Consider the following 19288-nt stretch of genomic DNA (forward strand, 5'->3'; position numbering starts at 1 on the left):
TAAAAAGATGAAGATTACAAAAACACAAGTAAATGAGAGGGCTGCCCCCATGAGAATCAAATCAAATAAAAGGAAATCTACACATTTCCAGTCACTAATTTACAGTTTCTATTTAAAATAAGCTAAGATCATGATTAAAGGCAGATTTCCAGAGAGCTTAGCTGATATATTTTGAAGTGTCAAAAATTAGGGAAACTGGCTATTTGGTTAGCAGGGAGGAAAGAAGAAAGAGTTGCAGGGCTGAATCAGGTTTCAAAACTTTAAAAGCTTCAAACCAGCACTGCCTGGGTGGCACAGTCGGTTAAGCATCTGACTCTTGGTTTTCCCTCAGGTGCCGATCTCAGGTTCATGGGATCCAGCATGCAGCCTGCTGGAGATCACTCTCTTTCTGCCCACACCCACTTGACCTGCTCACACTCGCTCTAAAATAAATAAATACATCTTAAAAAAAAAAAAAAGTCAAACCAGTTTATCTGAGATTAGGGGTCTGTCCACTCCATCACAACAACCCCCACCCTTCATTAAACTTGGCTTTACTCCAAATGCTTGGTTGTTCCTCTCCCTTTGGGTTCAAGTCATGCGTGGAGGACTTGTCCAGATTAACACCCAGTTTGTACTCATTTGTTATTTACCTACATACTGAGAGCTGCCTAGTTTCAACTATGTATCAGAGATGTCTTCCAGAAACAAAAAATTAAAACCAGCGACATCAACCACCACAACAAACAATACAAATACTGGTACTGACCATGAACTGACCTAGGAGCTTTCTTTTGGTCAAAGCAAAACTAGAAACATGATGGGAACATAATTCTCATTTGGTCATTTGTCAAATTAAAGGAAGGAAACACACCTGTCATTTCACATTCCTCACTGTCCCTTGTTCTTAGTGACCAGTTAGGTAAAGCCTGACAATGGCATCTCCCTCTTTCTTCCCATCCGTCTTCTCAACTCCCATGTGGCCACTTCAACTCCTTCACTCTTGTGGGAACCCTCTGTCCAAGCCTCCCATCCCAGGGCCTTCTTGTTCCTCTCTCTGCTGGCCAGTCCAACCACCTGATCACATCACTGTCCAATGGACATGCTTTGGGGTCTGCTCAGTGTCCCCACCAAGCTTCTAATATTGCATACAGAGTTGTGCATACAGAGTTGTGCATACAGAGTTGTGCCCAGTGCATACAGAGTTGTGCCAAGACTACAGGAAGCCAAGGAACAAACACCAAATGTCTTCCAGAAGCTACAATTTGGTCAAAGATTTGGGAGGGAAAACATTTTAATTGTGTATATAACATGGAGTTTACATGTAAGTTACATAAAACTTTAAGTGGAAACCCAAGACTTTAAAATAATGTTATACCTGGATAGCCACTTTGGACTCAGCTTTCAGAATGGATGATGAGGATACTTTAGAGAAAACACTGAAGAGATACGGATAAGACAAAAAGTCCAAACTCTGTTCATGTCTTGTGACACACAAGCTTTGTTCATGGAAATTAATCCAATGGAAATCACAATCATTTGCTGAAAACCTATGCAAAAGGTGATTCCTCTCAGCATTACTTATATTAGGAAAAAGCTGTCATGATTTAAATGATCTCCACTCATGCTGAGTCATACATACAATAGAATACATTGTCTCATTTTACAAAACGTTACAGAAATATATAAACTGACATAAAAATATATTTTTATGGGATATATTGTTAAGTACAAATGCTAATCAGAAAGTACTATTTTATTATTCATCATTGAAGAACAAGTATCAAGGTGTAAGATTAGTCTTCCTGGGTTGGAAGACATGGTTGGAAGACATGGTTGGCCATTTTTGTGTTCTTTTTGCTTCTTACTGTTGTTTCTTGTCATGAACATGTATTGCTTTTATAGTAGATAGATATAAATAAAGGAATTTCTTTCTGTGAGAAGGGGAGCTGGGAACTCCAGCTTTTTGAATACTGTATATATCATTCAGGATCTGGTTCCTCCTTATCCCCCTCAGTTTCATCCCCTGCCATGTCGAGCCTGGTCCTTCACCTACCAACAGTGCTTGAGTGACTGTAGCTTTTTCAACAGGAGAAGCTCTCTCATGGCTTTGTTTCCCAAGTGCTTCTGTCTCTGCCCAACATATCCTTCTTTAACTTTGGAGAACAACTTTTCAGATGATAATTTGGCTTCCCAATGGGCCTTTACGGACAGAGAGATCATTCTGGCCATGTAATTCAATTGCATTCCTCCATGTAAATGAGTAAAGACTTTGCTTTTATAAAGCACCTTTTGGGGGTGCCCAAGTGGTTCAGTGGATTAAGCCTCTGCCTTCAGCTCAGATCATGATCTCAGGGTCTTGGGATCAACCCCCGCATCGGGCTCTCTGCTCAATGGGGAGCTTGCTTCTCTCTCTCTCCCTACTTGTGATCTGTTTGTCAAATAAATAAATAAATCATCTTTTGTATGCTTGGTCACCTTGAGTCACCCCAGACAGACAGTCATACCAGCAGTCTCTGCACATTAGAAATTTCTCACTCATACAGCTGATGCCCAGTTTCTCCATCACAGCAAAAGCAGTAAATGTCATCATCTTATGAGCCCTTCTGAACCAGCCCACCAATTAGCCTTCATCCCTGGACAGTAAACCACCCCACTTTCATTCTTTTAGCCAGGCTGGAGCCTCACCTTTCCACTGTCATCATGGAGAACTCAGTAATTCAATCATTCGATGAGCCGGGGAGCTTCACACCAGCTGTGCCAGTAATGGAACTTTCACCATATGACAGGTCAGTGAGAGAATGGCCGTGTTGAACGATAAGTCCATGTACTTTTCATTCCTTCACTCTAAGTAGAGTTTTGGGCATGGGGTGTCTTCCAAGCAGAGTATATGTGTGTGTGTGTGTGTGTGTGTGTGTGCGCGCGCGTGCACGCGCGCGTGCACACATGTGCATGTGGGTGTCATATTAATAAAGAAAATACAACTTCTGCCCTCATTGTGTCTTATTCAACCCAACACCTTGGCTTCTTCAATGAAGACACTTCTTAGTCTTTAGTCAGCAAGCTGCTGCCAGTTGCAAACCCATATGGGGGTTGGGGAGCAACAGGAACAGATGGTGAACAAGATTCCTGACAAAGCTTTGTTTCAGGGAACAGGCAGAAACTGTCCAACCTCCAGGCTCCCACCCATCCTGGTCAGAAACATTATTTCTCGAGCTTGATCACTCTAATGTGTAATACTAGAGAACAAGTTGGACACTAGGAGCCTGCTGTGAGTAATGATTTCCCACCATATACATGTCTGCTCTTAGTCATCTGCTGGCGTTTCTTTACAAAGCAGTAAAATGTCTGAGGATTTCCTCTTTGCTTTTAGAATGAATTTTTAAGTGGTCAGAAAGGAAGTCTTTGTTGGCACAGTTTATATTTTGCAACCTTCATGAAGAGAGAAATAGTATCCACAGAAGCCCATATCTTAGGCTAAAAAGACCCAAAGGGAGAAGATGAAACTCAGGGATGAGACACTTCTTTTTGGCAGTTATCCAGACAGATTTGAAGCCTCTGCCCAAACACAGTGATTGCCAAGTGCAACAGTGGATCCCAGATTGCATCAGAGTTAATAGCCTAAGCCACATTTTTTTTGGTCCCACCTGAGTAAGCAGAAGTAATGAATGGTGATTATCATGGAGATATTATGCTTATAGTCTCTTGTCTACAACGCATCCACTTCAAGAAGAATGAGTATTAAAAAAAATCCTCAAGCTCAGTAGTAAACATGGAAATGCAAATTAACACTAAGATGTCATTTTTCACCCGTAAAAGTATGAATTTTTTAAAAATATTTATTTATTTATTTTAGAGAGAGAAAGCAAGAATGGGAGGGGCAGAGGGAGAGGGAATTTCAAGCAGACTCTGCTGAGGGTGGAGTCCAATGAGGGGCTCGATCGCACAACCCTGAGATCATGACCTGAGCTAAAACCAAGAGTCAGACCCAACCACTATACCACCCAGGCGCTCCAGAGAGTACAAATTTTTTTAAATGTTATTATTACCCAGGAGTTGACAAGGGTATAGGGAAGCAAGCACTCTGACCCTCCAATGCAGGCAGTGTAAATGAATGCAGTTTTTTGTAAGACACTGTGTCAGCACACTTTATGAACTTAAAATTTTACATATGTATGAACTTGAGATCTTTTTTTCCAGCTGAGAAACCAGAAAACACAATCCCTAATGACCTGATCAATAAGAAAACTCATTATGTCACAACACGGGTCCAGTTGTAGAAGGTTTCTGACCAGCTTTAGGGCTGGTCCCTTCAGAAACCCCATGATGTCCTCCCAGGCCCAGGTCCTCACCACCCTCCTGCTCTGCCCCCATCAGCTTGTTGGCTCACTTCTACCATGATCGGTCACAGGATGTCTCCTGCAGCATGTTTTCACACACTAACATCCCAAAGCAAAAATCAAACAAAACCCTGCTTTTTCTTTGATTTCTTTAAAATGTAGTAAGTTTCTCCAGGACACCCCTAGAAGACTGCTCCCTCTACCCTCTCAGGGGTCTAATTTGGTGGTTCTCAAAATGTGGACCTCAGAAATGCAATCTCTCAGCCCATCCTCGACCTGCTGACTCAGAAGCTCAGGGTGAGGCGGATTCTGTTGTTCCAGTTCAAGGACCACTGACCTCAGTCAAGGAACTGACAAGGGGGGTGTAATGACCACCGTTGATCCATTCCCGTGGGCTAGGAGCGGAGCCACCTCTCTGGAGCACAAGGGCCTTCCCTTGCTGACCCCTACCCTACCTGCCCACTTGTGTGATGAGTCCTAATTTGTCGCATTCTGTTTCATTAGCATGTTTTCCAGCTGTGTGGCCAGCCCAAGAGGTCTTTAATGATGGGGAGAGTTTACAGATTCATTCATGACAAGGGTAGCACCTAGGGTTAATTCAGATGCCTACCTCTCTAAACTGTAGATAACTTCCTCCTCATTTATATTCCTCTCTGCCTTGCTCGGTGGAGGATGGAGGAGGGAGGGAGAGCCTGTGCCAGTGGTAAATTATATCCATAAATTTTCTGCTATTCCTCCCTTCAAAATAGTGAAGCCCAATTCCCCTCGCCTTGACTGTGGGCTCTGCTGAGGGACACACCTCTAACAGATAGACCGTAGGAGACATGAGGAGATGTGATTCCCAATACTGTGTCACGAAAGACACCATGGCTTCCTCCTTGCTGTTTTCTCTAGGTCACTGGCTCAGGGGGAAGCCCAGTTGCCATGTTGTCTACCAAGAACTAAGCACCCTAGGGAGAAGTCTACCTAGAACGAAGACCCCCTCCCAATAAATCCTGTACCATCGTGGGAGTAGATCCTCTTGCCCAGCCCAGTCATGTCTGCAGATAATGCAGCTGACGTGGTGACCATAGCCTTAAGACTCATAAGATATCTCGCTAGAACCATCCAGTAAGCTGCTCAATAATTCCTACACACAGGGAAAATGACAATGAAGTGATATTTGAATGTTTTTAGGACAAAAAAACAACCACCATGCTCGTGTGATTTTTTTTATATAGCACGGCACAACTAATAGAAACCCTGAGCACAACGGCTGGGGCTTCTGGGGCTACCCAAGTTTTAGTTTACAGCCTTTCCTTCTTCCCTAGACATGTGTGATTCTCCAACAGGAGTGGGCTCTTTTTATCCTATGCTTTGGGCCTGTTGCTGATTCTGGTCCACTGTGTGGCCACCCTCTTCCTCGCCTGTGCTGATTATTTTCTCCTTAGACAACCTGACATCTCTTTATGCATCTGATGCCCATAGCCTTGTCTGGCTCTTTGCCATTTTCCTGTTCGCATTTGAACAGGGGTCTACTGGAAAGAGACTGCATCTCACCCTGTAGCACTGACTTCAAGAGTAGAAACTTCCTGCTGTACATCATCGTGGGTGAAGGAAAGGTTAGGAAGACCTGATTTGGGGCAAACTTCTCAAAAGCCACTCAGAAGAATGGTGAGGACATCTGCTGAGACGTCACTATTTTCTGGAAAGTTAGAGCAAATTGACATGATCGTTCCTGCAGGTAACCCAATCCCTCTGACTTAGCTGTGGCTATGACTTCTCTTCTGTCCCGAGTAGAGGTGGCCAATGACTCTAGGCCTTTGTCACTAGAATGTGCCTATAGACTCCTCCATGTGGATGGGTGCCCAGCAAGGTCAGGGTACAGTGGGGGGAATGAAGCCAGCCCACGGGATGCTTAGATACTGCCCTGGAGCCTATCAATTCCAAGAACCATATCGAGGGTGCCCTGAATGAAACTCAGAGCTTAAGACGGTGTTTCCCATGAATCACCAGAAGTACCCATTGAAAAGCACAACTGCTTCCACCCTATCCATGGCCCACTGGCCAATTCTGATGCACCCTAGATTTTTGTTTTTTGTTTTTTGTTTTTTTTTTTAAGATTTTGCTTATTTATTTGACAGAGATGACAAATAGGCAGAGAAGCAGGCAGAGAGAGAGGAAGGGAAGCAGGCTCCCTGCTGAGTAGAGAGCCCTATGTGGGGCTCCATCCCAGGACCCTGGGACCATGACCTGAGCCGAAGGCAGAGGCTTTGACCCACTGAGCCACCCAGGTGCCCTGCATCCTAGTTTTTTAGAGCGATTTCTATTTTTTAATCAAGGGATGGTTTACATACAACAAAATGTGCAGATTCTAAGTGTTCCATTCAGTAATTTTTGACAGGTGTGGACACCTGTGAGAGCACCTCCTTAAACAAGAACATTTCTGTCACCCCAGAAAATCTTCTCTTGTTCCTTTTCAATCAACCCCACCCCCCAAAGCCAAGACTATTGAGTTTCTATGATCTTATAGAATTCTTCCCAGAACTATTGCTTTTGAAACATTTAGGCTAAAAAAATTTTTATCTGTCATTCGAGAGCTCTAAATAAGCCATCTCTGCATGGCAGGGGAGAGGGGTTCAATGGTCCATCTGTGAAGACTGATCCCTTTCCCTAGGAAAGCCAGCCAAAGGGGCCTTTTAGCAATGTAAATACAGGGCCATCTGCATTGGCAATGTGGCTGGAAATGTGACTCCAAGGGGCTGGAACTGCCCCGGGAGAATGCTAAAGCTGGAAGCAGGAGAGCAGCTCTCAGGCAGTGCAGGAGAAAAATGTGTCAAGGACAGTGGAGGGTCCCCCCCAAGCCTTTTGGAAAGGGTCCAGCCCACGGTTAGGGGCTGAGGGGCCCAAAGTAGATGGGATTATTTTCATGAGGGACCTTGGGACAGTCTGGACTCAGACAAGCATGCTCAGGAAAGGTGGCAGTTAAGGGGGCGTGGGGCGCGGAATGGGATAACTGGGGGATGGGCATTAGGGAGGGCACTTGATGGAAGGAGCCCTGGGGTGTTATCTGAAACTGATGAATCACAAAATTCTACCCCTGAAACGAATAATACCCTAACTGTTAACTAAATTGAATTTAAATTTAAAAAGTCAAGGGAAAAAAATACTATTTGGGGAAAAACAAAGGACAGAGTGTCCTGAGTAAGACAGTGTGGCCCCGTGGGCTGGCTTTGGTCCTCATTACTTGTGTGGCCTTGGGCAAGTGACTTATCTTCATTGAGCTTTGGTTTCTCTCATCTGTAAATGGGGATAATAACCACATGATGTTGATGTTAGGATTAAGTGGGGTAATATAAGTGAAGTGCTTCCCATATATTTACATTATTTTCAGGAGACATAAACAATTTTTAATGTTATTGCTATTATTCTTAAAGCAGTCAAAAATAAAAAAATAAAATAAAAGAATGGCACTTTCCCCATCAAGCTTCCTAACTAACCTTGTGCTGGCATTTACAGATGATTTTGATATCTATACATTTATTTTGATCTGCCTCGCCCCATTGAACAAATTGTCTTATTAGTTCTAATAGCTGTCCACTTAATTTTCCAGGGTTCTCTAAATATCTATCTCCTGAAAATAAGGACACTTTCATTTTTCCTAATTATTATAACGGGTTTTCCTTCTGCCTTATCACTTTGGTAATTATTAAATTATTTTAATGTTCTTTAGAAAGAATATATTGGTGTTGAATTTGAGGCCAGGCTGAAAATGAATCAATTAGGAACTGAGCAGCTATCCACAGAGTAAACAGCAGAAGCCACATCTAGTTTGGGTGTGATGGGACAACGGCTGGTGGTAACTGAGAAGCAGAAGAATCCCGAGACAGAGTCTAGGTGAGCAAAAGTTGGACTATGGCAAGAGAAGGCAGAGCCAACAGAAACCCCGGCTCTGAATGCTGGTGGTGTCATTGACCACAAAGCCATGAGAAGAGCTCTGTTTTGACTCAATCCTAGTATCTTAAAAAGAGGGGAGAAGGAAATTGAGCACCCATTTCAGTCTATGACAGATCTGTGACTAAGGAGTCAAGGCAAAGTGGCAAAGAGCTTTACTTTTTACTTTTTTTTTTTTTTTTCATGATGAGGATCTTTTTTTATTAACATAAAATGTATTATTAGCCCCAGGGGTACAGGTCTGTGAAACACCAGGTTTACACACTTCATAGCACTTACCTTCCTCAATGTCCCCACTTACCCCACCACTCTCTCCCTCCCCTCTCCTCCCAGCAACCCTCAGTTTGTTTTGTGAGATTAAGAGTCTCTTATGCTTTGTCTTCCTCCTGATCCCATCTTGTTTCATTTATTCTTTTCCTACCCCCCAAATACCCCATGTTGCCTCTCTACTTCCTCATATCAGGGAGATCATACAATAATTGTCTTTCTCTGATTGACTTATTTTGCTAAGCATAATATACTCTAGTTCCATCCACATCGTAGCAAATGGCAAGATTTCATTTCTTTTGATGGCTGCAAGTATTCCATTGTATATATATACCACATCTTCTTTATCCATTCGTCTGTTGATGGACATCTAGGTTCTTTCCATAGTTTGGCTATTGTGGACATTGCTGCTATAAACATGCAGGTGCACGTGACCCTTCGGATCACTACATTTGTATCTTTAGGGTAAATATCCAGTAGTGCAATTGCTGGGCCATACGGTAGCTCTATTTTCAACTTTTTGAGAAACCTCCATGCTGTTTTTCAGAGTGGTTGCACCAGCTTGCATTTCCACCAACAGTCTAAGGAGGGTTTTTTGTTTGTTTTTGTTTTTGTTTTTGTTTTTTAATTTATTTATTTTCAGCATAACAGTATTCATTATTTTTTCACCACACCCAGTGCTCCATGCAATCCGTGCCCTCTGTAATACCCACCACCTGGTACCCCAACTTCCCACCCCTCCGCCACTTCAAACCCCTCAGATTGTTTTTCAGAGTCCATAGTCTCTCATGATTTACCTCCCCTTCCAATTCCCCCCAACTCCCTTCTCCTCTCTAACTCCCCATGTCCTCCATGCTATTTGTTATGCTCCACAAATAAGTGAAACCATATGATAATTGACTCTCTCTGTTTGACTTATTTCACTCCACATAATCTCTTCCAGTCCCGTCCATGTTCCTACAAAAGTTGGCTATTCATCCTTTCTGATGGAGGCATAATACTCCATAGTGTATATGGACCACATTTTCCTTATCCATTTGTCTGTTGAAGGGCATCTTGGCAGAAATCAGTGGCTTTCTTATACACTAACAATGAAAATACAGAAAGGGAAATTAGAGAATCGATTCCATTTACTATAGCACCAAGAACTATAAGATACCTGGGAATAAACCTAACCAAAGAAGTAAAGGATCTGTACTTGAGGAACTACAGAACACTCATGAAGGAAATTGAAGAAGCCACAAAAAGATGGAAGACCATTCCATGCTCTTGGATTGGAAGAATAAACATTGTTAAAATGTCTATACTGCCTAGAGCAATCTATACTTTTAATGCCATTCCAATCAAAATTCCACCAGTATTCTTCAAAGAGCTGGAGCAAATAATCCAGAAATTTGTATGGAATCAGAAGAGACCCCGAATCACTAAGGAAATGTTGAAAAACAAAAATAAAACTGAGGGCACCACGTTACCTGATTTCAAGCTTTACTACAAAGCTGTGGTCACCAAGACAGCATGGTACTGGCATAAAAACAGACACATAAACCAGTGGAACAGAGTAGAGAGCCCAGATATGGACCCTCAACTCTATGGTCAAATAATCTTCGACAAAACAGGAAAAAATATACAGTGGAAAAAAGACAGTCTCTTCAATAAATAGTGCTGGGAAAACTGGACAGCTATATATAGAAGAATGAAACTCTACCATTCTCTTACACCGTACACAAAGATAAACTCAAAATGGATAAAAGACCTCAATGTCAGACAGGAATCCATCAGAATCCTCGAGGAGAACATAGGCAGTAATCTCTTCAATATCAGCCACAGCAACTTCTTTCAAGATATGTCTCCAAAGGCAAAGGAAAAAGTGAAAATAAACTTTTGGGACTTCATCAAAATCAAAAGCTTCTGCACTGCAAAGGAAACAGTCAAAAAAAACAAAGAGGCAACCCATGGAATGGGAGAAGATATTTGCAAATGACAGTACAGACAAAAGGTTGATATCCAGGATCTATAATGAACTCCTCAAACTCAACACACACAAAACAGGCAATCATATCAAAAAATGGGCAGAAGATATGAACAGAGACTTCTCCAATGAAGACATACAAATGGCTATCAGACACATGAAAAAATGTTCATCATCACTAGCCATCAGGGAGATTCAAATTAAAACCACATTGAGATATCACCTTACACCAGTTAGAATGGCCAAAATCAACAAGACAGGAAACAACATGTGTTGGAGGGGATGTGGAGAAAGGGGAACCCTCTTCCACTGTTGGTGGGAATGCAAGTTGGTACAGCCTCTCTGGAGAACAGTGTGGAGATTCCTCAAGAAATTAAACATAGAACTTCCCTATGACCCTGCCATTGCACTACTGGGTATTTACCCCAAAGATACAGATGTAGTGAAAAGAAAGGCCATCTGTACCCCAATGTTTATAGCAGCAATGGCCACGGTCACCAAACTGTGGAAAGAACCAAGATGCCCTTCAACAGACGAATGGATAAGGAAAATGTGGTCCATATACTTTCTACTTTTAATCGATGGTGTAACACTTCCACCTAACGACAAGCACAACTTATTTTAAGAATTAAAGTTTGATTTTGGTGATTGCAGTTTGCAAAGCTATCTTTCTATCCTTTGGAATCTCGGATGCACAGAATCACCGTGATGTGCTTCTCTGAGCCCCTTTCATCAGTTTCTCGCATATTAGCATCAACATCCCCATTTTTATCCTTAATATTTCAAAATTTATTTTGATCCCCTTTACCCAACTCCTAATTCCATTCCCACTCCACTACATGTTCACACTCCGATCGAATATATAACTTTCCTGAATGACCTTATTTACATCTAAAGGCATCCTTAACAATTATTTACTAGTGTGGGTTTTTCCCCCACAAACAAGATTATGCTGGGTATCTCATTTGACTTTTTACTTTTTTCATTAAATATTACATGTTTGAGCTTTATAAATTTTTTTTCTATTATATATAAGGAGTATTGAAGTTGACAAGAAATGAACACAGAGCAGTCCCCCACCGGCCATTAGATGGCTAGTATCACAGAAACCCAGGGTGACTCCCCAATTCAACCAACCTTTCTTCCTCTGTAAGTAACTGTATCCTAAATTCTTGCTTATCCTTTCCTTATCTTTATTAGTTTTGCCAGACACATCATATATTCCTGATAATCTATGGTCTGGTTTCTCATGGTTTTCAACTTTACGTAAAGGCAATTACATGCATTTTTACACAACTTTTAAGAATTCGATAGTCTAGGGGCACCTGGGTGGCTCAGTGGGTTAAGCCTTTGCCTTTGGCTCAGGTCATGATCTCAGGGTCTTGGGTTCAAGCCCTGCAGCAGGCTCTCTGCTCAGCAGGGAGCCGGCTACCCCCCTCTCTCTCTGCCTGCTTCTCTGCCTACTTGTGATCTCTTTCTCTCTGTCAAGTAAATAAATCTTTAAAAAAAAAAAAAAAAAAGAATTCGATAGTCTATGCACAATTCTTTCCCGCAGATGCTTATAACTGCCATGTATTAATTTTCGTAACCCTGCATCATTATTTATCCATTCTTCATCCTCAGACACTTGGACTGTGTCCAGTGTTTGACAAACAAAGCTATAGGGACGTTCCTAAGCAAACACGCAGGAGCATCTCTATGCCACAAAACAGAATGGCTGGGTTAGAAGTACACATCTCCGACTTACACTTGATGCCACACTGACGTCCAAAGGGGCTGAGGCAACTGGCAGTCCCCCCAGAACACGATGAGCATCCCAGTGGCTCCCAGCTTCTCAAAGGCTTGATATGGTCGGACTTAAACTTGTGTCAATGTCATAATTGTAAAATATGGTTTTACTTTAAATTTCCTTGATAACCAATGAACTTGACAATCTTCGTATACATTTTTCAGCCACTGAATGAAGTGACTGTTCAAGTCTTAATCTTTTTTTTCCTGTGGGCTCTTTTTGGGCTTGATTAGTAAATAGATGATTGTTTTTAACTCTTGTAGAGACTCTGGAGATTTTACACATTTGCCACATGTATTAGTCCCTCTTGCTGCTAGCTATATAGCTTATTTCCAACCCTTTGTTATTTCAAGCAATGCTGTGCTAGACATCTCTGTACACGGGTCTTGGTTTGGGAAGAAATACCCCTGAGTGGAACTGCTGGGTCTTTGAGTACGTGCATATTCCATTTCCTTAAAGGCTGACAAAATGCCCTCTAAGAATAGCAGCACCAATTTCCCATCCTCCTACAAGTTATCAAAGGCCCCCATTCATTCTCCTGCATGTTTTTGCCAGCACTGGACGTCATCATCAAGGCAACCCTAGGTAGATACCATCTCCTTTAGTCTGTAAATAATCATGGAAAGTAGAAGATGAAAATGAGCCAGCATGTTTCTAGTACTTTACAATTCGGGAAGCGCTCTCCTCTGTATGACCTACCTCATTTTATGGCCAAATCCCATCACTGATTCCCTTGCAAACCACACTCCAAGCCAGCGTACTTCATTCTCTAAATTCGACATGCTGCATCACACTTCCATGTAAATACAGGTGTCTTGCCAACAGCAAGTACCCCGTCCCACAAATTCCCTAAACCCTGTTCAGTCATGAGCTGGTCTTTATCTCATACTCCCAGGAAGCGATGAGACCAGAGATCGAGCTCTGTCATCGGGATCTTCAAGAGCAGGACATGGCCCTGTCATCCTCTCCCAAGGGACCCTGCCTCCTCCCCAGCCACCAAAAGTCGGGGATTTTTGAAACATGGAAAGGGGTTTGGATACTTGTCAGCCAAAAATTAGGACACGTTGTCCAGCACAGAGGTTAAAGACAGCAGGGCACTCAAGGACACAGGGCTCCTGTCTTTTCTCCCCAAACATTACCTTTCCCCTTCTTGTTCTCTCCTTCCAGTGTCTGGTGCTGAGTCTGGGGTAAAGAATGGGCCGCGGGATCACAATCAGTCAGGCATTCCCACCAATGGGAGCTCGCTCACGAACTCTTTATTTTTCTGGATCTTTGTGACTGTGTTCCTTCTGTTGGCAATATGTCATCCTAATGATTTTATTTTAACAGTAATGAATGATGACTTCACTCCGGTAGCATGGCATATGGAATCCCTTTTCAATCCCAAGTGAATCAGTGTTGTAGTAATGAACACCAACTTCATCAATAACATTAGAGAATATAAAATGCTGTTCTCCAGTCATTGGCATCTCTTTCTGTAATCTTTGCACTCCATCATTTTGACTAATATTTTCTAGATTTAGCTGCCTTTTTATTTACAAAATGCTCATGCGTGTCTGCCTGAATTATAACTTCCAGGTTGCGATTTCACGAATGGTTTTCAAGCGCCTGTGTCAGGCCTTGTCACACACCAGGCCTACTGTTTGGATCGGAGGTAAGCCAGACTCAGAAAAGTCATTTGGTCAAAAGTCTGAAGAATGGAATTTTTAAAGAATTTTTTCTTAAATTTTTTTATTTTTTTATTAACATGTAATATATTATTAGCCCCAGGGGCACAGGTCTGTGAATCATCAGGTTTACACCCTTCACAGCACCCACCATAACATATCCCTTCCCCAATGTCCATAACCCCACCACCTTCTCCCAGCCCCCTCCCCCACCCCAGCAACCCTCAGTTTGTTTCATGAGATTAAGAGTCTCTTATGGTTTGTCTCCCTCCCGAGCCCATCTTGTTTCATTTATTCCTTTCCTACCGCCCAAATCCCCCCATGTTGCCTCTCAACTTCAGGGAAATCATATGATAATTATCTTTCTCTGATTGACTTATTTCGCTCAGCATAATATCCTCTAGTTGGGATGGAATCAGAATTTTAACCCCGGGTGTAGACCTCAAAATCTAGTGCCCTGTCTCCTGCACTACGTGACAAGTTTGCAAAGTTTTGTTGTTTTTGAAATAGCAGACATTGAATTCCTGACATTTTATTTAATTTTCTTGAGAATCCTAAAGGAATTTGCAATCACTGCATCCGTGATGTTTGAGCTCCCGAGGAGTGAGAGGCCAAGCCAACATTTCGTACAGCACCTCGGCCCATTACTCAGAGACACAGCCCAGACGCTGTGTCAGCCAGCTTCCCCTCTGAGAGGCGTCAGGTTGACAGTCGCCAGAGCCCCCCCCCCAACCCCCGCCCAGCCAGCTGCCTCAACACTGACAGTTTCATTCCCTTTCCCTGTGAGAATCAATACCCAACAAATCTGAGTCTCTGGTCTCCAGCTCTACAGTTTTATGTGTGGAGATTTATGCCTTTGGGTATCTGAGGAATCAGTCTAGAATGGATGAGAATACCCCACATTTTCAAGTTACAAATTTTAATCTTTTTTTTTAATAAAGATTTTTATTTATTTATTTGACAGACAGAGATCACAGGTAGGCAGAGAGGCAGGCAGAGAGAGAGGAAGGGAAGCAGGCTCCCTGCTGAGCAGAGAGCCCGATGTGGGGCTCCATCCCAGGACTCTGGGATCATGACTTGAGCCAAAGGCAGAGGCTTTAACCCACTGAGCCATCCAGGTGTCCCTCAAATTTTAAACTTCTGATATAAAGTTTGGTTTACAGAGCAGTATTCGATACAGTTTAAGCTAAGCCTACAAAAAACATCAGACTTTATAAGACGATGATGAGTCATTGAAAATAAAAAGTCTGGGGACACACTACATAGAGGTCCTGAAATGGTCACCGTAACAAGTATGCACTCTTACATTTTCTCTTCCAGGCCCCTGGGCCTTTCTGGGAGCAACCCAGCTGCTCCCGTCCTCATCTGCCATCGCCTGGAAAGCCCCCAGCTCAGAAGTCATGTCTTCACAACCAAAACCTTTCCGACATGCCCACCTGTCCCTCATGATAGCCGCTCCCTGTTCCCACACGACGTCGCCCTCCTGCAGTCATTCCAGTCACTTGTTCCTCCGGCAAATACTCGCAGAGGACCTACCGCATACCGGGCACCCCAGCAACCGATGGACAAAAGTGCCTGCCGTGTGGAGGGGACACTTCAGCTGGGGACAACAGACAAAACACAAACACGTGAAGGAAACAGAGTATGCCAGACAGTGATTTGAGCAATGAGGGAAACAGAGCAGGGAAAGTTGGGTCCAGAGCAGGGGAGTGTGGAGGAGGCGCCCAATTTAAAATAGGGGGACAGGGGAGATCTCAGTGAGCAGGTAACATGTGAGCACAAAGTTGAGGGAGGGAAAGGAGCGACCATGCTCCTTCCATTCTAAGCTGAGCAACAGATGGTGACATGGCTTAGGGCAGGAGGCACATTGAGCTGGAGCAGGGAGAGTGAGCAAGACACCAGGTCCAGAGACCCCACGGGGGGAAGGATGCAGAGCCTGGCTGGCCATTTGCAAGATGCTGGGTTTGACAATGAGTGAAACAGGGAAAGAAGTGAAGGATGGCTCAGGGCCCATCCCTCCTTACCACACTGGTGCACACATGGATATGTCTCTCCCCCGCTTACTGGACCGCGAGATGCCCAGGACAGAAGCCGCCTCTGGATTCCCAATGTGCAACCCAGGCCAGGACCCACGGACAAGAACTGTGTGTTGAGTCTCATGGCTGGCATGAGCGTGTCTCAGTCATGTGTTTTACTAACAAACACGAAGGCAGAGACAAGCTTTTTAACATCACTTGGGGAAAAAATAAGTCAGAGGCCAGGAGAGCGCCTCCACCCAGCCCTCTAGCTTCACCTCTCTGGGTAAGAACTCAGGTGACACCATGAACATTCTCGGCTTCCACAGGTAGACATCAGAAGTGCTGGCTACCAATGAACTCTTTATTCAAGGGCAGGGTGGCAGATGGAACTGACTTCTTGTATTTGTTGAAACAGAAGGGGAGAAATCTGTCTTTTCAGAGTGTTACAACAGGAATTATTTCGTGCCAAGGAATTTCCCCAACCCCTCTTTTCAGCTGAGCAGACACACTGCTTTGGGCCAGAGGAGGACTCAAGACAGCTTTCATGCAGTGTGGGGACAGCTTGAGAAGCTACCGGACCAGCCGGAGAGGCCCTACTCTGGCAGCCTCGGGTCTCCTGGCAGCAGAGCAGTGGGGATGAGTCCCGCTCTTTCTGGGTGTCAAGCACATCGCTGATCTTGGTCTGTCTGTGCTGCTGATGGCCCCTGCCCCACTCCCTCCCTCCCTAGCCTCCTCCCCAGCTGTCTGTGGGGGGCGGAGCAAAAAAGCCACTGGGAACAACATGGATAAGAGATTCTACAAAGCATGTTCTTCAGAGATGAGTGAGAACAGCCAAAGTGCGGAGTGATTATGGGCAAGACCAGAAGAATGAGAGAAAGCGCTGTTCTTTGTCTGTCACACCCAAACCTGTCTGAGAGGGAGGACCACAGCCAGGACTAAACAGCCAAAGAGCAAAACAAATACATCTCCGGCAGAGCAGGGAGGCAGAAAGGAAATTTTACAATTCCACAAAAAACTGCTTACATTTCAGCAGGTGGGCAAGCTTCATGTCATTTCAAAAAAATGAATTATTCTATGGTTTAATGCCAGTCTTATTCTAAATTCCATACGCTGGACAGTATGGTAAGGTTTTCGGTGTACACAGTCCCCATAAGAATCCAGCCCCTTCAACAAACTCGGAGGGCTCCTCAAAGCTGAATCTAGATGTAAGAAACAACACCCCTCATCAGGTCTGAATTGGCAAGCTCTGCTGTGTGACAGATCCTACAAGGTGACAAAGAGCAAGCAGCGTCCAGGGCTTGCCAGCAGTGGGAAGCAGGTGTGGGAGTCGCTGCAAGGTGACCAAAGAGCCATTCTGCCTGGACGGCGGGGGCATCTCCGTGGGCCAGCGGCCGTCACGTGTGCCCGAGCTGTGTAGGTGGCTATGTCCTGCCTCCAGACGGGCAGGCTGTCTGTCTGGAGAGGCCAGAATAACCACGGGCCCTCGAGGGGGAAGGTCTTCCCACCCTCGATGGAATGCCCACTGAGCAGTGTTTACAGGGTTCCTGCGCTCCTGGACACCTGCCGCATCGCCCTGCCTTTTTTTATGCTCCTTGAACCCGGCATGAGAAATAGGTTGCACTCGGACATCTGCCACCCGCTTGCTCATGATAGAGATCACATTTGAGCACGGTGTCTTCCCCCATGGAGCCCAGACCAGATCTCAACATTTGCTCAACGCTGCACCCCAGACACCCACAACCTGCCAGCCAACCAGACGTTGGCAGCATGCGACGCAGAGCCTATCTCTCAGCCTGACTCGAACGCTCAGCCGTTGGAAGGGCAGAACCATGTCTTCGGCATCTCTGCAGCCCAGATGGTACCGAGCCCCCATCTCAGAGACAGAAAGCAATCTAGACTAAGTTTCTCTTCCAGAACTTTAAGCCACGCTCAGCAAACTTCCCCCATGTGTGGGGGACACAGAACCAAATCAGATGTGGGCTACAACCTCTGGAATCTTAGAGTCATTCAATCAACACTTAAGGAAACCAGCTCTGATGACAGCGGAGATCATCTTAGCTCTGATGACAGCGGAGATCATCTTTGGGAGACGATCCCAAAGAAACGCTGTGTGGGTCACTCTGAAAGCCTGGAGACGTGGCCCCCCCAAATTGGGTTAGGTAAGTAGAAGATGCTATTTTAAACAAATAGCAATTAAAGCGACCTGGTTCCTTGAAGAATTGCCTTCCAGAAGTAATACTGCCAGGCTCTCAGGCATCCTGTCACTCAGTGATAAAAAGGCTTCAGGATGACATACATCATGACTAAGCCATTCCTTCTGCATCTGTTTCCCTCATTACCATTGTTAAGAGACGGAACAGGAAAAGCTTCTGCGACTGGGTAATGACTTCTTCTGAATCCTTTCTACCAGTTGTAAGGAGCTAGTCTGACAGTCTGATTTGTTTTCATTTTTCCTTAAACCAACCCAAACAGAAGTTAGGTTGCAATTTTGGAAAATGCCTGAAAACTTTTGGGAGCCTCATTAATAACAGGGTCAATGCCCACGTTTAACTGGGTGCCTCCTGTTCCCATTGTGGCTGAGGCCGTGGCTTTCACAAGACTCAATTACACTGGCTAATGAGGTACATTAATCAGGCCTCAGAGCTCTGGAGACACCAGCGAAGGGTCTGTTGACCTTCGGAGCAGGCTGAACCATCACTGTCCTATTTCGTGTGTCATGTTTCTGATGACGCTAGGTGTGGTTAGGATGTTAACTCGTGCTTTACTAGCCTGAACTAGTTATTGTTTTGGATTCTACTGGATGATCTCAATTGTCTCTATTTCTTTAGCACTGATGCTTAGATCAAGCGAGTTAATGTACATGGAGCTTCTGCATGGCAAGCAGCATGGAGGAACTAGAGATCAGTAAGCAGGTCACTCACCTGGCGGATTCCATGATGTTCCAGCTGCCATCGGTCAGACCCCCACTCACTCCATTGGCTGCTCAGACGCCTGGAGCACCCAGACTCTTCTTCTCTGAATGAGACCTTCTGGGATCTCCACCAGCTACTTTTGGGCAAGTCTGTGGTTTGGAGAGATTAGGGGAATAAATGTAAGAATTAAATAAATGTATGCATTTCTGTGACCTTAGCCAAGTTGTTTCATCTCTCCAAGTACCAGTGTCCCAACTGATAAAATGAGGACTCTGGGGGTTGGTGGGATTTTTCTAATGAGCTCAGGGTACATTGAGCAGAACAGGGTCTCAACAAATGTTAGTTCTTATTATTCATTAAATATCATTCCTAATCACACTTGAACACTTTTGAAAGACAAATCTGCTTGGTCCA

The 19288-nt window shown here is 44.2% G+C and overlaps 1 long non-coding RNA gene across 1 annotated transcript in view; it reads right to left on the reverse strand.

Annotated features, from left to right (window-relative positions):
• LOC131830261 (uncharacterized) overlaps window positions 1-19019 on the reverse strand; it is a 43779-nt gene extending 24760 nt beyond the window's left edge. The window contains exon 1 of the long non-coding RNA XR_009353086.1: window positions 18884-19019. This is a non-coding gene — a long non-coding RNA (uncharacterized LOC131830261). The remainder of the gene's footprint in view (window positions 1-18883) is intronic.
• Window positions 19020-19288: the final 269 nt, after the last annotated feature.

This window comes from Mustela lutreola, chromosome 4, assembly GCF_030435805.1.
Source record: "Mustela lutreola isolate mMusLut2 chromosome 4, mMusLut2.pri, whole genome shotgun sequence".
In the NCBI taxonomy this organism is placed as follows: Eukaryota; Metazoa; Chordata; class Mammalia; order Carnivora; family Mustelidae; genus Mustela; species Mustela lutreola.